The 23,449-nt window shown below is 42.0% G+C and overlaps 1 protein-coding gene across 3 annotated transcripts in view; it reads left to right on the top strand.

The window, feature by feature from the left end:
* GPC3 (glypican 3) overlaps positions 1-23,449 on the top strand; it is a 338,054-nt gene that overhangs the window by 96,398 nt on the left and 218,207 nt on the right. Inside the window, exon 1 of one of the 3 annotated variants that reach the window (XM_075834386.1) lies at positions 16,389-16,460. The exons of the other annotated variants lie outside the window; for them this stretch is intronic. The gene's annotated coding sequence lies outside the window, so the exon portion shown is untranslated. Of the gene's footprint in view, positions 1-16,388; positions 16,461-23,449 lie in introns of those variants that run through there. 3 annotated transcript variants of the gene reach the window in all.

The following is a 23,449-nucleotide window of genomic DNA, read 5'->3' on the forward strand; positions in this document are numbered from 1 at the left end:
GATTGATATTGTATGATACCAGTATGGAGGTTTTTACATGGCTCCATATTTTCTGTATCTATTGACTTCTATGGGAAGAAGTGGCACCCATCCGGCATCCGGCAGAGCATGGCACTACTTTTTCTCCATACGGCGGCATACAGAGTTGAAAAATAATACAAATAATCATTCGTAAAAACATATGATGGCAAATGAAGGTACAAAAAAATGTATAAAATGACCATCGTTTTAGGAAACTTTATGGTTTTGTAATATGATTGTGTGCATAAAGCCTAAGTGTCCGTCTCCTGGTATTCTTTGAAAGAAACAGGATGATCAGGATGTAGCAATCTACACATTCTGACCAGATAGGAGAATAAGGACCACTTAAATAGCCTTTTTAAATTTTGTTTCACATTATTAAACAGATTACAATCCTATATAGTTGTACGAAAGTTACCAATTTGATTATTCGTTCAGACTAGCAGCATTCATTTTAGCAGGTGGACATAAATATTTTTTTTTAGGATTGCAGGAAATGTGTACCCTAATAACTAATTTTAAATGATTCATGCCTCATTGGAACCAGACCAAGGAAACACTGTAGTTCTATTATTACTAAGAATAATACAACGTTGCTTTGTTAAAAATAAGTTTGGTATATGCTTTAATGGAATGATTAATTAGTACATCATACATTAATATTGTAGTTATAAAAAACTGCCTACAGTAAAAGAGACGTCACATTGTCTTTGAGAACAAATAGCAGCTATTGTATAAAGTAATTCGTTTTTAATGCAAATCTACTAGCAGCAGGCATTTGACTTTAATCATTGTGCTTTGCATTTCATTGTTCGTGGTATAGAGAGTTTCCATAACTTTCTATTTCTTTAAGATAAATTGATATATTTTTTTGTAACTATACTTTTGCCTGTGCACCAAATGTATTGCAAAAATGTAATTTATACAGTGGTGGGTTTTGTAAGTGTACGCAGTTTTTGGCAGTATGCTGGTAACTTTGGTTGGTCAGTAGATGTAACTTGCTAGGTAAGCTGTGTATATCAGTTTTCACCAAACAGTGCATGTTTTTTCTTCTGAAAACTATTTGTCTCCAATGATTATTTTCCCAAAATGGCGAGTTACCACAACAGCCTGAGACTCGTCCAGACTATGGCATTTACTGTGGCACATTATGTATAGTAAAGACGGACTCTAAAGCAGTAAATTTAATGGGCTTCTTCCAACTGGGCAACCGCTTCTCCAATGTCGAGTTCCGACATATGAATGTCATGGGGTTGAGCCCCATTCAGGACCCACCTTTATTAGTCAGCGCTAAAGAGCATCTCCTGCTTTGGCAAACTCGGCACAGTCTTGTTCTATAAGGTCAGCCATTCATTTGAATAGGCTTCCAGTAATCCTCTGCAGTGGAAATGTGGGGCCAACTGGCAATCCCAGCTGATCACCAGGGATTTCAGCAGTTAGAACAAAAACGATCACCTAATCACCAGGACAGCAACTTTTGGAATAGGGGTTGTCCAGTTGAGACAACCCCTTATATGTTGGTGACCGCTTTTCAGAACACCTTGGGCTACAAAGATAACAAAGAATTAAATCTTTGACCAAGTCAAGCTTTATTTTCATAAACACAGATGGTTAGTCTAAATCTTTATTGTATTTTGGACATATTAAAAGAACACCAGGGTTGAGAATGGAAAAGAGGAAGAGGACAATCAGGATCAAGATAACTGGTTCACATAAATTCTAAGTCATTGAGGAAGTTAAAGATGGGTAATTCAGGAAAAACACTATTAGGGGGGATTCACACGAGCGTGTATTCGGTCCGTGCGGGCCGCGTGGTTTTCACGCGGCACGCATGGACCAATACAAGTCTATGGGGCAGTACAGACAGTCCGTGCTTTTTGCGCAGCGTTTGTCTGCTGCGCAAAAAGCGCGACAGGTTCAATAACTCTGCGTATTTCGCGCATCACACACCCATTGAAGTCAATGGGTGCGTGAAAATCACGCGCACCACACGGAAGCACTTCCGTGGGACGAGCGTGATTCGCGCAATAGCAGTGAAAAGGATGAATGAAAACTGAAAAGCACCACGTGCTTTTCTGTTTCCAAGCATCCAAACGGAGTGTCTTTGCGAGGAGCGAACCCCGACAACCGAGGCAAACTTCACCGGGTTCGGCCAAACTCGTTTTGGCCGAACCCGGCAAAAAAATTTCCGGTCCGCGACGTCGGGAGAGATTCACTGTGCATGGTGCTGAAAGAGTTAAACTGTTTCAGCACCATGGACAGTGACTTGCGATCCCAAAATACATGAACCTGTAAAAAAAACCGAAGTTCTAACTTACCGATTACTCCTGTCTCCTTCCTGCAGTCCGACCTCCCGGGATGACACTTCAGTTCAAGTGACAGCTCCAGCCAATCACAGGCCAAGCACAGGCTGCAGCCAATCACAGGCCAAGTACAGGCTGCAGCCAATCACAGGCTGCAGCGGTCACTTGGACTGCCGCGTCATCCAGGGAGGTGGGGCCCGATGTCAAGAGAGGCGCGTCACCAAGGACGCGTCACCAAGGACGCGTCACCAAGGCAACGGCCGGGAAGTTCTCGGTAAGTAGGAACTTTATCTTTTTTTTTTACAGGTTTTTCACTGTTGTGTTCGGCATTCACTGTCGAGGGTGCTGAAAGAGTTAGCTCTTTCAGCACCTTGGACAGTGACGGGCGTCGACAAGCCTCATCTCTATGATGCCGGCTGCGCGAAAATCACGCAGCCGCGCATCAGACACGCATGACACACGCAGCTGTCAAATGGTTTTTGCGCTCGCAAAACGCCGCGTTGTTTGCGCGCGCAAAAACGCAACGCTCGTGTGAATCTACCCTTAATATGTTTATCAGCGGTAGGATTAACAGCATTTAATACTAACATTGGATTTTTTTTTAAATCTAACAACACCTACCGATCCTACATTCATTATCATATTGTCAGGATCAGATTAGCAGGAACCTGCTCAATTGACTTCTTTTTAGGTTTCAAAAGCTGGGAATTTAACTCCGTTCATTCATGGGCTGAAATACGACAAACACACCCTTAAGACAATACTAATATTTCCATATCGACCTAGTATCAGTAAACTTTGGTCGAAAAATTATTTTTATAACCTGTTCTTACAGACTGGACCATGTATGTGGCATTTCGCAAACAGATAAAGATAAAATACAAATTGTCGTTCTACACTTGTGAACGATTTTCTCTAGCACCTTGATCCAGTGATCAACTGTGCTACATTGCAATGTGTCTGGTCATACATAGCTAGATGTTGCATGGGGGACATATCCGCTCAAACTGACCCTTTTTAATTCCAGATTTGGGGGTCAAATCCCAATTGCAGCCAATAATCAGGAATAGCATGGCACAGCTATTTTGGTCTATTAAATCATAAACATACTCCTTATTTAATAACGGTAATTCCAACTGGTCTCTCAGGGGCTCATTCACACGAGTGTGCTGTGCGTTGAAACAATGCACAGCATACGGCCCCTTTGATTTCAATGAGGCCATTCTCACATGCAGGAGTTTTCACGCAGCGTGTGTCCGTTGCGTGAAACTCACCGTATGTCCTATATTGGTGCGTTTTCACACACCTAGCCGCCCATTGAAGTCAATGGGTACATGGGAACCATGGACAGCACACGGATGCACATCCGAGTGCTATTGATCTGTCACGCTCGTGTGAATGTAGCCTAAATAAATATATTTCTTTACTAGTGTTGGCTCTGCATTACTGTAGTTGGCTGGCATTGATTTTGCACATAGTTGAGGTGCCCTGTGATCCTATAAAAAAGTCTAACAAGAGAAAGATAATCTGCATTACATGAAGGGGTTTTGTTCTCTACAGTCAAAGACAGCCTACAAGCTTAGAATATCTATAAAAACACTCTCAAGGTCTTTTTAATTCCCATTTCAGGGGTCTTTACAATTAAATAACTATGCAGGTGGGACTTAATCATGAATTCTATTCATTGAAAATAAGAAAAAAAGACTGAATGAGGTGCGAAGATAGCAAGGAGGAACAGGCCATAAATATTGTAGTGTCAACCACAGGGTTGTTTCAGTAATGTCACTTTGATTAAAGTGAAGCCCATCACTTGCAAAAGGGCAGCAAGTCTGCATGTTCAACCAACACTATTCATGAGAGAGCAGTTTATCAGTTCATGGGAAACAAATAACTGGTGTTCCTTATGGTACACTGATATTACTATTTTCTCGTGAACAAGGAGAATTAATATGGTTTAAATGACATATGAAATCTTTAATAATAAAAGTAGCAAAAACAGAATAAGATCTGATATTACAAAATCAGAAAAAATTCAAATTTTGAGTCATAAGGTAATTCTCCTCAGTTTTTGTTTTTTTGAAAGATGCAGCAGTGTTAAATTTGTCATGGGCCTGTTTATTTAATACAGTACAACAATGCTGAGTTAAAGCATGCCTCCAGTGATCCTCTTAACAACATTTTAGGATATGCAATTCTGTGTGTAAACTTATGTTTATAATCAGTACTGAAAAAATGTGTGCTCTATTCTGTTTATAAACTTCATTCACTTAGAAATTGCATAGGCCATTCATTTCAACATGTGGCAGAATAGAAGAAGACTTAGGCCCCATGCACACGAACGTGCTTTTGCGGCCGCAATTCCCCCGAAAATCCACAGAATTGCGGACCCATTAATTTCTATGGGGCCATGCACACGACCGTAGTTTTTACGGTCTGTGCATGGCCCGGGAGCCCGCACCGCAGAAAGAACGGACATGTCTTATTACGGCCGTCTTCTGCGGTCCGGGCTCATTGAAAATAATGGCCGCGGCCATGTGCATTGCCCGCGATTTGCGGACGGCTTGCGGCTGACAGTCCGCTGCCGGCCGACCCAAAAATCACGGGCGTGCACATGGCTACTGTAATGACGGGGGTGGGGAGACAGACAAGTGAGCCCTAATCTACCCACCACTCAGTCCCTGCCTACTTGCAACGACCCGCCCTAGGCGACGGGGTACAACTGGGCGACGGTCCCTACGCTCAATAAGTGCACGACAGACAAACAGACAAGGGTACACAGAGCTAGGGGGAGAAAGGGGCACTTGCCCACGGCAACACCGTGAGCAACAAAAGAAGTGAACAAGCCGAGTCAAACGCAGAGCAGAAGAGTAGTAAACAAGTCGAGTCAAACCAGGAGTGTACGAGGTACCAAACGCAGAGCAGGAGAGTAGTCAGCAAGCCGGGGTCAATATGAAGCAAGGACAATGGTGCAAGAAGCTGCAGCAGGGCCAGGAAACCAAACAAAAAGAATCACAAGCAAAGGAGGAACAGGAAAGGCAGGTATAAATAGACAGAGGGCGGGAGCTAGCTCCGTCTGGCCAGGCTGTGATAGGTTCTCCCACTCCTAAGCCTGCCACCCTGAGTGGTGGAAGATGGAGTCAGTCTCACAGACATAGAAGCAGGTGCAGACTGATTATCTATGGGCGTTAACCCCGAAGCTGTGCCTGGCAGATCCTTTACAGTACCCCCCCTTTTATGAGGGGCCACCGGACCCTTTCTAAGTGGACCTGGTTTACTGGGGAAACGAAGGTGGAACCTCCTGACCAATATCCCAGCGTGAACATCCCGAGCGGGTACCCAAGTCCTCTCAGGCCCGTATCCTCTCCAATGGACCAGGTACTGGAGGGAGCCTTGGACCATCCTGCTGTCCACAATCTTGGCCACCTCGAATTCTGCCCCCTCAGGGGTGAGAACAGGGACCGGAGGTTTCCTCGAGGGAGCCAAGGACAGGGAGCAGCGTTTAAGGAGGGAGGCATGGAACACGTCGTGTACTCGAAAAGATGGGGGCAACTCCAGTCGGAAGGAGACAGGATTGAGGACTTCAATGACCTTGTACGGCCATATAAACCGGGGAGCAAACTTCTTGGACGGGACCTTAAGGCGCAAATTTTTAGACGATAGCCACACCAGATCCCCGACCATAAACAAGGGGTTAACAGAAAGTTTTCTATCTGCCTGAGTTTTTTGTATGCTCTGGGACGCCTCTAGGTTCTTCTGAACCTGAGCCCAGACTGTGCACAGTTCTCGATGAACGACCTCTACCTCGGGATTGTTGGAACTACCAGGTGAAACGGAAGAGAACCGTGGATTAAACCCAAAATTACAGAAAAAGTTACTGACCCAGTTATTAAGGGAAAATTCGGCGAGGGGAATGAATGAGACCCAATCATATTGGCAGTCAGAGATAAAACACCTTAAATATTGTTCTAGAGATTGATTAGTCCTCTCAGTTTGGCCATTAGTTTCAGGATGGAAGGCAGAGGAGAAGGACAGATCAATCTCCAACTTTTTACAGAAGGCTTTCCAAAACAATGAAACAAATTGTACCCCTCTATCAGAAACAATATTGACAGGGACCCCATGGAGACGCAGGATGTGTTTGACAAACAAGGTAGCTAACGTCTTAGCATTGGGTAGTTTTTTGAGGGGCACAAAGTGGCACATCTTACTGAAGCGGTCTACTACAACCCACACCACCGACTTGCCTTGAGATGGAGGCAAATCGGTGATAAAATCCATGGAGATATGGGTCCAAGGTCTCTGGGGAATGGGCAAAGAACATAGTAAGCCCGCTGGCCGGGACCTGGGAGTCTTGGACCTAGCACAAACTTCACAAGCGGCGACGTAGGCCTTAACGTCTTTAGGCAACCCAGGCCACCAATAGTTTCTGGCAATGAGGTGCTTGGTACCCAGGATGCCTGGATGGCCAGATAGTGCAGAGTCATGATTTTCCCTAAGTACCCTTAGCCGGAATTGCAGGGGAACAAACAGCTTGTTCTCAGGAAGGCTCCCGGGAGCTGAACCTTGATCAGCCGCAATTTCAGAGACTAAATCAGAATCAATAGCGGAAATGATTATACCTGGAGGCAAAATACAAGCAGGATCTTCCTCCGAAGGAGGGCTGGCCATGAAGCTACGTGACAGTGCATCAGCCTTAACATTTTTAGACCCAGCCCTATAGGTAACCACAAAGTTGAATCTGGTAAAAAATAACGCCCAACGAGCTTGTCTCGGGTTTAGCCTCTGGGCAGATTATAGGAAAACCAGAGTCTTGTGGTCGGTAAGGACCGTTACCTGGTGCCTAGCCCCCTCCAGGAAGTGGCGCCACTCTTCAAATGCCCATTTAATGGCTAAGAGTTCGCGGTTGCCAATATCATAGTTACTGTCAGTGGGTGAAAACTTCCTGGAGAAGTAGGCACAGGGACGGAGATGGGTGAGGGACCTGGTACCCTGGGACAAGACAGCCCCCACTCCCACCTCGGACGCGTCAACCTCCACGATAAATGGCTCAATTTGGTTGGGCTGAACCAGCACCGGGGCCGAGATAAAGCACTTCTTAAGGACCTCAAAAGCCTGGACAGCCTCAGGAGGCCAGTGGAGGAGATCAGCACCTTTGCGAGTGAGATCCGTAAGAGGCTTAGCGATGACCGAGAAGTTAGCAATAAACCTCCTGTAATAATTAGCGAACCCCAGGAAGCACTGTAACGCCTTCAGGGAGGCAGGTTGGACCCATTCCGCCACAGCCTGGACCTTGGCGGGGTCCATGCGGAATTCATGAGGAGTGAGGATTCGGCCCAAAAATGGTATCTCCTGCACCCCAAACACACATTTTTCGGTCTTTGCAAACAGTTTGTTTTCTCGAAGGACCTGGAGCACATTCCTGACATGCTTAATGTGGGAGGACCAGTCCTTGGAAAACACAAGTATGTCATCAAGGTACACTACAATAAATAACCCCAGGTAGTCTCTTAAAATCTCATTTATGAAATTCTGGAAGACCGCGGGAGCATTACACAACCCAAAGGGCATGACAAGGTATTCGAAATGACCTTCGGGCGTGTTAAACGCAGTCTTCCACTCATCCCCTTCTTTGATGCGGATAAGGTTATACGCCCCCCCGTAGATCAAACTTAGAGAACCATTGGGCCCCCTGAACCTGATTAAAGAGATCAGGAATCAGAGGAAGGGGATACTGGTTCCTTACAGTGACCTTATTCAAGTTTCGGTAGTCAATGCATGGCCTAAGACCACCATCCTTCTTCCCTACAAAGAAGAAGCCAGCACCTACCGGAGAAGTAGAGGGGCGAATGTAACCCTTGGCAAGGCATTCCTGGATATACTCTCTCATGGCTTCACGTTCGGGACAAGAGAGATTAAATATCCTACCCTTAGGGAGCTTAGCTCCTGGTACCAAATTGATTGCGCAATCATATTCTCTATGAGGAGGTAACACTTCGGAGGCCTCCTTAGAGAAAACATCAGCGAAGTCCTGAACAAACTCAGGTAGCGTGTTCACCTCCTCAGGGGGAGAAATAGAATTAACAGAAAAACATGACATCAAGCATTCATTACCCCACTTGGTAAGGTCCCCAGAATTCCAGTCAAACGTGGGATTATGCAACTGCAACCAGGGAAGGCCTAAAACCAAATCGGACGATAATCCCTGCATTAACAGTACAGAGCACTGCTCCAAATGCATGGAGCCAACAAGGAGTTCAAAAACAGGGGTATGCTGTGTAAAATAACCATTAGCAAGAGGAGTGGAGTCGATACCCACTACCGGGACAGGTTTAGGCAAATCAATCAAAGGCATAGCTAGAGACATAGCAAATTCCACAGACATGATATTAGCAGAAGACCCTGAATCCACGAAGGCACTGCCGGTAGCAGACCTACCACCAAAAGAGACCTGAAAGGGAAGCAAGATTTTATTCAGTTTCATATTTACGGGAAATACCTGTGCGCCCAAGTGACCTCCCCGATGATCACTTAGGCGCGGAAGTTCTCCGGCTGTATTCTTACGCTTAGGACAGTTGTTCACTTGATGCTTGTCATCCCCACAGTAGAAGCAGAGACCATTCTTCCTGCGGAAATCTCTACGTTGTTGGGGGGACACGGAGGCCCCGAGTTGCATCGGTACCTCCGAGTCTTCCGGGGAGGAACGAAGCAACGGAACCTCGGGAGGCATCATGGGGGAGTCAGAGGAGAAAACATCAAGACGTTCAAGTCGTCGTTCCCTGAGACGTCGGTCAGGTCATACCGCTAAAGCCATAACCTGGTCTAGGGAGTCAGAAGAGGGATAACTAACTAGCAGTTCTTTCAGGGCGTTCGACAGACCCAACCTAAACTGGCACCTTAAGCCAGGGTCATTCCACCAAGAAGCTACGCACCACTTCCTAAAGTCAGAGCAATACTCCTCAACAGGTCTCTTACCCTGACGTAAGGTCACCAGCTGACTCTCGGCAAAAGCAGTCTTGTCAGTCTCGTCATAGATGAGTCCGAGAGCAGAAAAGAAAAGATCAACGGAGGAAAGTTCAGGGGCGTCAGGAGCCAAGGAGAAGGCCCATTCTTGGGGCCCTTCCTGGAGCCGGGACATAATTATACCCACCCGCTGGCTCTCAGAACCTTAGGAGTGGGGCTTTAAGCGAAAATAGAGCCTACAACTCTCTCGAAAGGAGAGAAAAGTCTTCCGGTCCCCTGAGAACCGGTCGGCAACTTGAGGTGGGGTTCAAGAGGAGAGGTGAGGGGGACTAGCATAGTAGCATCAGGCTGGTTGACCCTCTGAGCCAGGTCCTGGACCTGTAGGGAGAGACTCTGCATTTGCTGAGCCAGGGTCTCAAGGGGGTCCATAGTGGTGTCAGGGACCAGGGTAGACTAGATATGGGCTTGTGATTATGTAATGACGGGGGTGGGGAGACAGACAAGTGAGCCCTAATCTACCCACCACTCAGTCCTTGCCTACTTGCAACGACCCGCCCTAGGTGACGGGGTACAACTGGGCGACGGTCCCTACGCTCAATAAGTGCACGACAGACAAACAGACAAGGGTACACAGAGCTAGGGGGAGAAAGGGGCAGTTGCCCACGACAACACAATGAGCAACAAGAGAAGTGAACAAGCCGAGTCAAACCAGGAGATTATGAGGTGCCAAACGCAGAGCAGAAGAGTAGTAAACAAGCCGAGTCAAACCAGGAGTGTACGAGGTACCAAACGCAGAGCAGGAGAGTAGTCAGCAAGCCGGGGTCAATATGAAGCAAGGACAATGGTATAAGAAGCTGCAGCAGGGCCAGGAAACCAAACGAGAAGAATCACAAGCAAAGGAGGAACAGGAAAGGCAGGTATAAATAGACAGAGGGCGGGAGCTAGCTCCGTCTGGCCAGGCTGTGATAGGTTCTCCCACTCCTAAGCCTGCCACCCTGAGTGGTGGAAGATGGAGTCAGTCTCACAGACAGAAGCAGGTGCAGACTGATTATCTATGGGCATTAACCCCGAAGCTGTGCCTGGCAGATCCTTTACAGCTACGGTCGTGTGCATGAGGCCTTAAACTATTGCAGCCCTTTACTTTCTCGATAGCTGTCAGCTGCAGGAGCAGGAAGATGGATACAAAAATAGTAAGAGAAATAGATTGAGATGAATAAATAAATATAGCGAAAATAAGTTAAATATCTTACCAACTTTATTACAAACTGTCTGTGTGTCTGTAGGGAGAAATTTGTAGTTAATAAAAACCTGTGATTTCAGCAGCCTCCGTTTAGTAGGAGTGTGCAAGAGTACTAACATGAGAGGGGAAGGAGTGGCAAATATAATGTGAGCTAGCATGCTTGTAGAAAGAGTGACCGGTGACCACACTGCAGCTCTACTGTATCTGTTACATGGCAGACAATGATAACATTTACTGTTAGGGAATTAGGAAAAAGCTGTATCATCTTTATTTTTCAATTTTCCAATAGTTAGATCTTTATTTGAGAAACTCCCTTTAACTTTAATTACTCGCCCACATCTTTTCAGGCCTTGTGATGTTTTATTTACTGTTGTTTACATATTGACATAAGGACCTGGGTATTCTGGTAACAAATAAGCTAAGCAGTATCACTCAATGTCAAGCAGCAGCTGCAAAAGCAAATAGGATTTCAGGGTGTATAAAAAGAGAGATAAAAACCTGTGATTCAAATGTAATATTACCCCTGTATAAATCCCTTGTAAGGCCACATCTTGATTATGGAATTCAGTTTTGGGCTCCACATTGTAAAAAGGATATAGGAGAACTGCAGAGAGTTCAAAGGTGGGCAACTAGATCATTAAATGGGATGGGAGGTGTCGCTTACAATGAAAGGGTAAAGAAATTGGGCTTGTTCAGCTTGGAGATAAGACGTCTTAGAGGTGATCTTATTAACATGTATAAGTATATGTGTGGTCAATACAGAGAACTAGCACATAATCTGTTCTTTCCAAGGACTCTACAAAGGACCAGGAGACATCCATTGCGTGCGGAAGAAAGACGTTTCAGACATCAATATAGAAAAGGGTTCTTTACAGTTAGAGTGGTCAAGCTATGGAATGCCCTACCCCAAGAGGTATTGATGGCAGATACTATGTCAGCATTTAAAAAAAGGCTATAATCTTATTTATTGATGAATGGCAATGAGGGTTATAATTAATCAAGCAATGAATGACGGTTAATTTTTTGCGAAAGATTGAACTTGATGGACCTGTGTCTTTTTTCAACCTATGTAACTATGTATGACGGTCTCAACTTTAAGAGATGAAGTCAAATAAAGAACGAAGGATGGTCATACAAATACACAAAATAGCTGTTGGCCGCACCTATCTCCCCTGACCTCCCCATAAACATACACGCTTGACACTTGTGACAGTAGATAATCTGTCAGATAAACAAAATAAAGGGTATGTTAAAATCCAAAATGACCAATCCTTGCCCCTGCACCCCCCCCCCACATCTGCTATTGGGGGACAGTCGGGAGAGCCCGATACACATGATTATATTGTCAGCAGCATCCACCAACATTAATCTAATGTGTATGGGCAGCTTAATTCACTAGTTCAACAGCTCATATGTAATGGTACATGTCTGTAACCAGAATTCACAAAAGTTTTACCTAAAGTTTACATATTCATGAGTGTATTAATTGTACTCAATACTGGTATCATGGTTGACTCTCCCCACAAAACTACTTATTTTTTAGATTTCCAAAAACATTATTTTGATATTTTAAATAGATCAACTCATTTTTGTAAGACAATAAACTGTCCTGTTATTCTCTAAACCAAAGGAACATTTTTGTGTCATTACCCACAATCCATTTTTCCAATGAAATCATTGTGTATAGAGCGATTATGTTGTAATGCATGTTTTAGATCCCAAGACATGTATACACTTATAAGTGCTCAGCATTATTGCTGCATTACTTTCATACTTAAATCAAATTACATTTTAAGTCTGACAAGGAAAAGATAATCTACAATACATGAAAGGGTTTTGTTCTCTGCAGACGAAGGCCGCCTACAAGCTTACCGTATCTATAAATACGCTCTCAAGGTCTTTTTTTTTTTTTTTTCTGTAGTTTTCATAATAATGTAACAGGGCAGATGGATCCTAATCATGAACATTCTTTTCAGGGAAAACATTTTTTCTAATTTTATTTTTCCTCTATGATTAATGAGGCTGCTTCATAAATATACTTCTGTTTTAATCATGCAGCATGTGCACTGGGTTCTAAGTGCTTATCAGAGTTCTGTATATTGTTTTCTCAAATGATCTTGCAACAAACCAAAATTTAGCAAACTCAAAACAAAGTTTCAGTGCAAAACTATTTTAAAACAATGTTTTAACTTATTGGAGAAGGTATAGAATTTTTTGTCTAACTTACTAATTCAAAATATATATTGCAATATTCTATTTAGATTTTCTGATTGTGTGTGTGTATATATATTTCTTTTCATAATTATGACGGCAGCCATCTTGCCTGAGCTTTTGTTCTGATAAGTAATTAGAGATTTTCTTTACGGTAGGCGCATGGACATCAGAAAAACACTCATTTATTTTTATGGGAGAGTGTTGTGGGCATGCTCTGTGACATGTGCAGAGGTCATGGTGCAGGGAGGGGGAGGAGTTGACTTATCTCTCATCTATTGCCCATGGTGCGATCCTGTGTTATCTGCCTCAATCTTTTATAATAAAGAGGTGTTTGCTTTTTTGGTAATCCTTCATGTGATGATAATGACAGGACTACTGAAAGTGACCTCTACAAAACAGGAAGTGTCAGCCTATAACGTATATTGAAAAATTGTATAACTTTTCATTATTCAAATAATAATTTGCTGATATGTAAATGCCTTATAATTTGCCTGCCCCAAATCTTGAGGCAGCAGCCTGTCACTTATAGTAAAAGCTTCTTGCCAAGTACTAGACTTGAAAATCAATATTTAAGATGCCCTGTCACTAGTTTATTAATTTCCTATCTCCTAACTACAGTGTAAATTGTGTTCCAATGCGTTTAATATTTGCAAAGTTATGTGCTTTTTTCTAAATATGCTAATTTGGTTATACTTGCCAAATGGGATGTTACTTGTTCTTTTCTCTCTGGGCGGTGTAATCTTTTCTGTATGACGCTGTCCAATCAGTGTCATACATTTCTCCTCCTCCCAGCCCAGCAACACAGCGTGATCTCGCGATTGAAGCGGAGATCACGCTGGGCTGGGAGGAGGGAACTGTATGGGCTGATTGGACATCGTCATACAGAAAAGATTACACCTCCCAGAGAGAAAAGAGTCACCTCCCATTTGGCAAGTATAGCCAAATTAGCATATTTAGAAAAAAGCACATAACTTTGCAAATAATAAACATTTTGAAACACAATTTACAAATTTACATTGTAGTCATCAGCATCATAGCGCCTGTTAGATAGGAGATAGGCCATTAATAAAGTACTGACAGATACTCTTTAAGATTTAGGGGGAGTTCACACTGAGTTTTTTTACGAGTTTTTTGACGTGGAAACCGCGACAGAAAATGCGCCAAAGAATGGCCGAAAATGTCTCCCATTGATTTAAGTGGGAGGTGGAGGCATTTTTTCCCGCAAGCGGAAAAACCGCCTCGCGTGAAAAAGAAGGGACATGCCCTATCGTCGGGCGTTTACGCCTCTGACCACCCATTGACATCAATGGGAGGCAGAGAAAGCGTATTTTGTGGTGTAAAAACGCTGCGAAAATCGGCGTGCAGGCAGAGGAAAATCTGCCTCAAAATTCCAAATGGAATTTTGAGGCAGATTTTCCTCCTGCAAAAAACTATGTGTGAACATAGCCTAACAATGAGTTCTTATGTTTAAATTGCTATTCCTGCTTCTGTCTTCATAGTACGAGTCATCTGGTGAATGCCGTCCCTTCCAGCTCCTCTTGTTTGTATAATTGTATTGGGGGTCTGGTATTGACATTGCTGTAGACAGAATACTTCATTGTTTGTCTTGTGGCCTCTTGTCAGTAATCTACCACATCAATTGATTTTCTTGCCCTCTTTGGGTTTTTGCTTCCTATGTTTACTGTCTTATGAAGTTACTATGTTTCTTCTCAACTCATTCTCAAGCTTTCTGTTGCATAAAATATTGCAATGAAAGGCAGTTCACTAATACAAAGGCCTGCATCAAGGTTTTTTTGAATAAATGGAAGGCAGCAAGCCTACAGTATCTATGCATACTGCCTACAAATTATAGCTTTTTGACAAGAATCCAATAGGTCCTCACCTTGTCAATATTGCACATAGTTAGTACACCACAAAACAATTCTGCATGGTATTCTAATAAAACAAAGCACTTGGTCATCATCGATTGATAAAGAAGAATTACAGTTATCCGGCGTCAGATCGTCACCTTGGGATTTTGAATAATGTCCATATAATGCAATAGAGAAAAACAAACTCCTCAATCTGACCTCAATGTTTTTGAATTTCAGTGCTGAGATTGCCTCTTTTCTGCTGATGTCTCTTCTTTGTTCTGAACTGTTTACTTCAATAGGCCAGTACTGGATTTATATCTGTAGGCACAGATTGGTTGGCACCTCAGACTCTGCCCACCAAGTAGGCCATAGCTTAAGTCATGAAGGGCTTTAAAATGTTACCTTGATCCTAGTAAATAAAGCAGGACATTGTGGTGCACTTCTCACAAAATCTAGCACCCTCTACATCCTTCCCCTAGTCCCTACCAGGGTGTCCTCCACTCACTCATACTGTTCTGTGAATACTTATTTAACATAAAATACATAAAATTTACATATGCATATACACCTCGTGCGCTGGTTTTGTTTTATCGACTGTTTTATAATCCAGAACTGCATTCACAATTCTGTTGGCTGCTACTGGAAACAGTAAACAGGTTTATCAACAGAAACATCTTGTAGCTGAACTCCTATAAGGCTTTGTTCATATCTGCGTCAGGGTCCCGTTCTGACGTTCCATTGGAGCTCTCCTGTCAGAACGGGACCCTGACTGAAACAAACGAAAACCATAGGCAAAACCAATGGCATTACCATTGATTTTAATGGTGACGGATCCGGTGTCAATGGTTTCAGTTTGTCTCAGTTGTGCAAGGGTTCTGTCGTTTTGACGGAATCAATAGCGAAGTCGACTACGACGTCAGTACTGGACAATGACACAGATGTGAATGAAGCCTAAGGCAGTGGAAGAATTAGCTAATCCTACATCAGATCACTGTACAGTTTGGTATAAAAACTATATATCAAAGAATGCAAATTGCAAGAACAATCTAAGACAAGTCATTAAACCAGTAACTAATGATTATAGGAGAGTACAGCTCAGAAGCCTGCAGAATTGTGAATACAGCTCTGTAGTAAAATACAGACTTTAAATCAGGATCTGCACAAGATAAGTAATGCAATGTATTTACCAAGTTACAATATATAAACAATATCATGTGTTCCTTCATCTAGAAGTTTACTTTTTAAACTTGATTTCTTTTTTTTTGGTCATAAAAACAAAGTAAACAATGTTTCAGTAGAGCATTCAATGTGTGTAGATGGATTGGTTTACATGAGTCATACAATACCCTCCGTGGCAGCTGACTCTATCCACATTGTCTTTGATCTGGTTTTTGTTTCACTATTTTCTTTTTCAAATACATTTTTGCTTCTTGCAAACAAGACTAAATGAATACATAACAGATTGGTGTACGAGACCTGAATACCACATGCTATGTTGTATCCTACTAAACAGAAACACAATGTACCCTATTTGCAAGACGCAAACCAGCGGCAGTTCATGTCAACACTCTTAAAGCAATAAATTGTTACATTCTCAGTCAAAAAGAATCCTAAAAACAATAGAAAAGCGGGACTTTCGAGCCATGCACGGCATTGTTGTCGATCAATTTTGTAGCACAAAACAATTTACTTAAATTCAAGTAGATTTACAGACAGCCTCCCATCAGTATTCATTTGTATATCGTTTATAGATACTCAACATGATGCCTCGGAGATAAATCTTTGCAGCTGCATGGAAAGGATTAATTTTACCATTAACCAAGAAAAAATAAAACAAGAGCAAGAAGTTTAGCAAGCAAAGAAGAAAAAGTAATTATGAGTCATTGTTTCCTTTGAAGCCCTGCAGATTTTATTCATTGCAAATAGGCAGGAACTTTGAATGTGTTATAATAGTGTTCAAAAACAATATTTCTAAATGTCAAGATAATGTGCTCCGGGAACAATTAGATTACAGAGCCCAGTGTGAGCATCGTATTACATCTGCTTTCTCATGTAGTTTTATATTCCTCTGAGGCAAACACAGTAGGAAATCTCCAGTTATTTGAGAATCCTTCTTTCCAGAAGTGTATATTTTTTTTTTCAATTTTTGTCACCTCTCTTCTGTACTTTAAAATTATAGCCATTGTGCATGTCTGCGGCATTGCACGTTAATGGACATTGTTTGCTTAGACAGATTATCTTACTGGCGTCAGATGGATTTTTTTGTTCCCTTGTGCTTTTAGATGAGTTGCACTGCACTGATTTCATCCATACAATACTCCACGTTCTATGATATCTTATTGTGATATGCAGGAAAACTTGTTTAAAAAAAAAAATAAATTCACACAACCTACAAGCTGTTCTGAAATATAACATAACATCCATTGTCAAGTAAAATAGCAATATATGCTCCCTTCACAGTTCACAGACTCTTATTCCAGGGCCTGGCAGTTGGCAATCTTGGACTACACATTCCCTATAATTTGGGTTTTGGGTTTTTAAAGGTAAATATGTTGATGGCTACTGACCCATCAATCTCCTCACTAGAGTATTAGAAACAAATATGTGAAACTTTGTAATTTGGCATCTTCTTTACCTTCCAGCGACATATAGTCTCTGTTTCCCTGGCTGCTGGCTTCCTGTAAATGTTCATGAACTCTCTCAGTCTCCAAAAACCCATCTAGTGTAAAACCGTAAAAACGAGACCATTACAGACTGTTTGTGAGACTCGTGAGTGCGGTCTCCGCAACGGCGAGGCAGCGGATTGGTCAGAGTACACCGCTCAGCTGCACATCAGAAAAACTCGAAAATTTTCATTTTCAAATGATGCAAAGTGAATGAAATGACCCAAAATATACAGGTTACAAGCAGCAATTCTGGCTGCATTACATCTGTGAGTTTTGTAGGGATAGGTACGCTTTAAAGAGGCTCTGTCACCAGATTTTGCAACCCCTATCTGCTATTGCAGCAGATCGGCGCTGCAATGTAGATTACAGTAACGTTTTTATTTTTAAAAAACGAGCATTTTTGGCCAAGTTATGACCATTTTTGTAGTTATGCAAATGAAGCTTGCAAAAGTCCAAGTGGGTGTGTTTAAAAGTAAAAGTCCAAGTGGGCGTGTATTATGTGCGTACATCGGGGTGTTTTTAATACTTTTACTAGCTGGGCGTTCTGATGAGAAGTATCATCCACTTCTCTTCAGAACGCCCAGCTTCTGCCAGATCACGCTGTGACGTCACTCACAGGTCCTGCATCGTGTCAGACGAGCGAGGACACATCGGCACCAGAGGCTACAGTTGATTCTGCAGCAGCATCAGCGTTTGCAGGTAAGTAGCTACATCGACTTACCTGCTAACGCCGATGCTGCTGCAGAATCAACTGTAGCCTCGTTGATCGGTTTTCGTTTGTCCCTTTCACAAGGAGCTACGTATGGGGACGAGCGCTCGTTATGCAGATTGTTCGTCCCTATACATTTCTAACATGTCGGCAGCACGTCTCCCTGTATACATAGATAGTGCTACAGTGCCCACATATAAAGTGCCATAGTGCCCACATAGAAAATGCCAGTGCCCACATAGTTCCACAGTACCCATGTAAATAGTGCCACTGCCCACTGTAGAAAGTGCCCACATAATGCCAGTGCCCACATAGTGCCACAGTGCCCACTGTGGATAGTGCCACAGTGCCCACATAGTGACGTGAAGGGCTTTTCCAAGACATGAGTCTGAGAGCTTGCGATGCTCTGGCCGGGGACTCCATAGTTGAAAGCCCTGATACCACTGTCCCTATATGGACAGTGACGTCTAGGGCTTCCCCTGGTTAAGCGCTTAAAGTAGACCATATTAGAGACCATATTAGAGACCCATATTCCTTCCTGTATTGTCTGTATAGACAGTGCAGCAAAGTGTGTGTGCTTTATGGCAGCTGCAATGAATGGGAGTTAAAGGGGTTTTCCAACTAAGAAAATGTATCACCTATCTACAGGATAGGTGATAAATGTATGATGGCTGGGGGCCCCACTACTGGGACCCCACAGGTCACCTAGAAAGGGGGTCTCGAGCCCCTGGTGCTTCTCCCTGCACCATCTCAGTAAAGATTTTGAATGGAGCGACGGTCGCGCATGTACCATGCTTCTTTATTCAATGTTTGTGGCGGAAACAGCCGAGAGCAGGATTGCAGTGAGGAAGAATGGGGACCCACAGTTCTAGTGATTGATGGGGCTCACCCAGCGATCATACATGATCGTGTCACAGGGAGTCAATGGGCTGATAGACGGAGTGCCCCCTCTCTGTCAAACTTCTTAGTTGCTACGGTTGCTGTTGACTTTGGCATCTATTGGGTTAAACGTCCGGGATCATAGGTAGCTTTTCAACAAGATTTTTTTGTTTTGTTTAACTGCCTTCCCGAAAATGGATGTACCATTAAGTCCTATTGGGGTAAGAATGCTGCAATTAGGACATAATGGTACATCCATTTGCAGGAAGGCGGTTAAACAAAACAAAAAAATCTTGTTGAAAAGATTGGTGGAATTGCTTTTTTATTAACAGTCAGAATGTAAAGAGGCCAAGCCGAAAAACTCTTTAGATCCTCAAGACAGGTTAAACAGGTATTCCTATTTTAAATATTTTATGGCAAATCCACAGTCTATGGAGAATGTTGCGGCTGTGAACTGGCAAACGGGTCACGCGACCAGGGATCTATCAGGCATTTATGTCATAACTTGTGTATATGCCATAAATGTTTGAGATGTGAATACCCGTGTTAGTAAAAAGTTAAAGAGGCTCTGTCACCAGATTCTCAAATCCCTATCTCCTATTGCATGTGATCGGCGCTGCAATGTTGATAACAGTAACGTTTTGTTTTTTTTTAAAACGTTCATTTTTGGCCAAGTTATGAGCTATTTTATATATATGCAAATGAGGTTTTAAATGGACAACTGGGTGTGTTTTTTTTTGTATGTCCAACTGGGCGTGTATTGTGTTTTTAACTGGGCGTGTTTACTTGTTTTACTAACTGGGCGTTGGGAATAGAAGTGTATGATGCTGACGAATCAGTGAACAATCAGCATCATGCACTCCTTTCCATTCATTTACACAGCAGCATCACGTTCTTACTAGAACGATGTGCAGCCACATACACAAGTGTCCTGATAATGAATACACATGACATCCAGCCTGGACGTCATGTGTATTCAGAATCCTGACACTGCTGAATCTTTTCTGTGAGATTTCCAGCAAGGGAAACGAAATCTCGTTTACCTCGTAATCTCGCGTGGCTTCATCTCACATAATTTTACAGTTTACATATGGAATAATTTTTCATTAAAGTTTCCTAATTGCAAATACATTGTAGTGTACTATAAATACTTCCCTTTACTTATCTTATCATAATTCTGAGTTACAGCCTGTATTATACTGCAGAGCTGCATTCACAATTCTGCACAGTAAGATAAATCTGACAATAAAATTTGTGGTGATTTTTTTTTTTAACAATGCTGAGGTTTTGTAGCATGAGAGATTTATTCAGAGGGTATTTGTAAAGGGATTTTCAACCCATTTTTAATGTTACTGCACCTGATAGACTTTGCAGTCTGTATCTGGCAGCACTTGTATGAATACAGTCACCCCCCCCCCCCCCTTTTTGTTCCTACAAGTTGTTCATAGTGTTCCTCCATTCGCATTGTCTACTATTTCTATACTAATCTGAATAGACCCTGTTTTCCTGAAACTCTGATGTGTGTTTTCTTCGTCATGAAGCTCTATAATTTCAAGGTATTTGAGATAAATCCGATCCGTCTTCTGTTGACTTCTGCTGTCCTCTTCTTAACTTTTGAGTCATTAAGAAAAAAAATTGGTATTGATTTAATATTGTACAAATACATTTTCCTGCAAATTTTCCTTGTTACCGGTGGATTGCACTAATCGATTAAAAGCAAATTATAGATGCATTGAACAGATCAGTGTCTTGTCCATCTCTAATGCTTTGGCAGACATGATATTAAACTGCACAAAAACTTGAATAAGACTCAGGACCATTTTAAATATAGATGTAGTATTAACTTTAAAGGGAAATAACAGCTTTATGTCAAACATTTGGATGAAGAAGGAAGAGTTAGAGGAAAGGACTTTAAAGGTGATGTCCACTTTTTGCAGTCCATACTTGCTAGAAGGGTCCCGTAACGATAAACAGATCACAAAGTGTCCCCCTGCTGGTACCTCTAGCAATCAGCTGTAATCTGTGGGTAAACCTGGCAGTAAGTGTTCAATTACCCTGCAGCGCCACCACAGGGAGAATTAAGCATTACACAGTGCCCTTTCAAATCAATGGGTTGTGTGTGTAATGCAGGACAGGACAGGTCCTCCAGAGCAGGATACGCTCTTCGTAACCTCTTTCCAATCTGGCTAAGAGATAAAGATCCTGAACAGAGTTCCCTAATAGGGTGTATGAATTTTTTTTTCTAAACTGGAAAACTCCATTAAAGTGTATATACCTTTGCAACTATATCATTATTGTTCCAATGCATCTAAACCAAAAAGGAATCGACTTTGCAACTAGCCTTGACTAAAAATAGTGTACCTTTTTATGTTTACCGCTCCCATGCAGACATATAAATGTATCCATGGTTACAGAGTACTAATATACAAAATGTAGTCCGTGACACACCCTGCCTGTGTCATGTGTCACACTCTACCTTGTGCCCTTTCTCCTATGGAGACGGAAGATGGAAGGGAGTATGACTACATGATTTGTTTTTAGTCTGTTATCATGGAGACACAATAGTCTGCATAGGAGCTGTAGACACATAATGGTAGGATATTTTATTTGAGAATATGTCCAGAGTTACTTCATTTATTATGTTTTATGAATTGATCAGTTTTGAACATAATTAGTTCATTCAGTTTTACTGGAACTTACATGTTGAATTGGCAGTAGAAGGTTTTTGGCTTCACGTGAAGGAAGTGGATGTCCCAACCAACAAAGAGATGGTCAGTAGCACAAATGAATAAATATGGGGAGTCTTTGGATGTACTGTAGTTACATTCCAATGTACAAAAACTTCTACACACATGGTATCTAACTAGATATGAAGGTCCACAGGCCATCCTAAATGGGCTAGATAGCACCTCCAGAAATAAAGATTGCGTGGGAGATAATTGATCTAGCCACTTCTGAAAGAGCATGTTTATGGGAATAGATTTATAGAAAAAACTTTTGCATACATAAGTTCTATGTAAAACAAAATTTAAAGGCTATGTAAACCTTTTAAGGTAATTTTTTTAAAACATAAATCAATGTGTTATTTTATTTTAAACAACTTTTAATCCATGAACTTAAATGTGATCGATAATAACTGGATCCAACCAGCGCTGAACTTATATGTGATCGATAATATCTGGATCCTGTGTGTCAGAGACACGCAGGATCAGTGCTCACCAAAGCAGTCCAACCGCTGATCTGACGGATTCGGCTTTGACGGCAAGATTCTATGTATCCAGATCTAACAAAAAATAAATAAATAAATAAAAGAAAAAAAAATATATATACATATATTTTTATAATAAAACCCAATTCAAAAGCTCTCATTAAAATAAATACATTGTAAAGTTTTGTGTCAGTGTGTTCTGGATTATATATTTTTTAAGCAAATCTTCACCTTTTAACACCATGTCATTTTAGGTCCAACTCTCTATGCAAATTATGTAATTATAAAGGGTAAGTTCACACGCAAACTCAAAAACGTTTGAAAATACGGAGCTGTTTTCAAGGGAAAACAGCTCCTGATTTTCAGACGTTTTTTAAGCCACTCGCTTTTTTCGCTGCATTTTTTCACTGCGTTTGTTTTTACGGCCGTTTTTGGAGCTGTTTTCAATAGAGTCTATGAAAAACGGCTCCAAAAACGTCCCAAGAATTGACCTGCACATAAGTGTTCGACCAATGGGATTAGGGGTAAGGCCAGGTGCTTACCTCTAAAACAATAGTAAAAATAGTCGCTGATAGCAGCAGATTGCTCTATGCTGGAGTCTCAGGAGGGTGAGTCACTTGGCAGGGCTGGCAGCTGTGGCAAAGTTTTCAAAATATGCTGCTTCCAAGAGTATGAGCCCTCGACATTTACTACATTGATATTCAGTTTATGATATATATTACCAATTGTCACTATATCCACAACATGTATCCACCACAATAAGTATCTGCCATATTTACATATAATGCATATGTCCCCATCCAATCCGTCCATCCATCATCCATTTTTTATTAAACACCAATGTTTTCCGTAGCAGTGAAATGTATTTCTTCACATCAAGCCTCATACAGACCACATATAAAAAAATGGGAAACAATTGATAATGTACGGATGTGCAAACTACACATGTGATGGTCTGTATGGTACCGTATTTTTAACTGTATGCTTCCGTACGAGGTTCTGTTCTGGTTCTTTATAAGTTCGATATGGTGTTCTGTAAAATCACCTGCTTCAAAACCAGTCCTTCTTGGCAATAATTTATGATACTCGATCAGAGTATTTTTTTTATGGATCTGTACATAGGGATGTAATTTTTTAAGTCTACATTGACTTCTATAGGGAAAAATTGCCATCCATACAGTATTCAATGAAGCATGGTACATTTTTTCTTCTTTATACAGTGGAGACCTCCTACAAACATACAGCGGCACATAGGGGGACAGAAACCGCTATAGCATAAAATTACTGCCGCAGTACGGATCCATATCTCGCGGAACTAGTATGAAGCCATAATACGGTCTGTACATGAGCTCTTTTTGGAGATTAGAATAAACAATCTTGTTTTCCTACCAAAGCC

This window comes from Rhinoderma darwinii, chromosome 8 (genome assembly GCF_050947455.1).
Source record: "Rhinoderma darwinii isolate aRhiDar2 chromosome 8, aRhiDar2.hap1, whole genome shotgun sequence".
In the NCBI taxonomy this organism is placed as follows: Eukaryota; Metazoa; Chordata; class Amphibia; order Anura; family Rhinodermatidae; genus Rhinoderma; species Rhinoderma darwinii.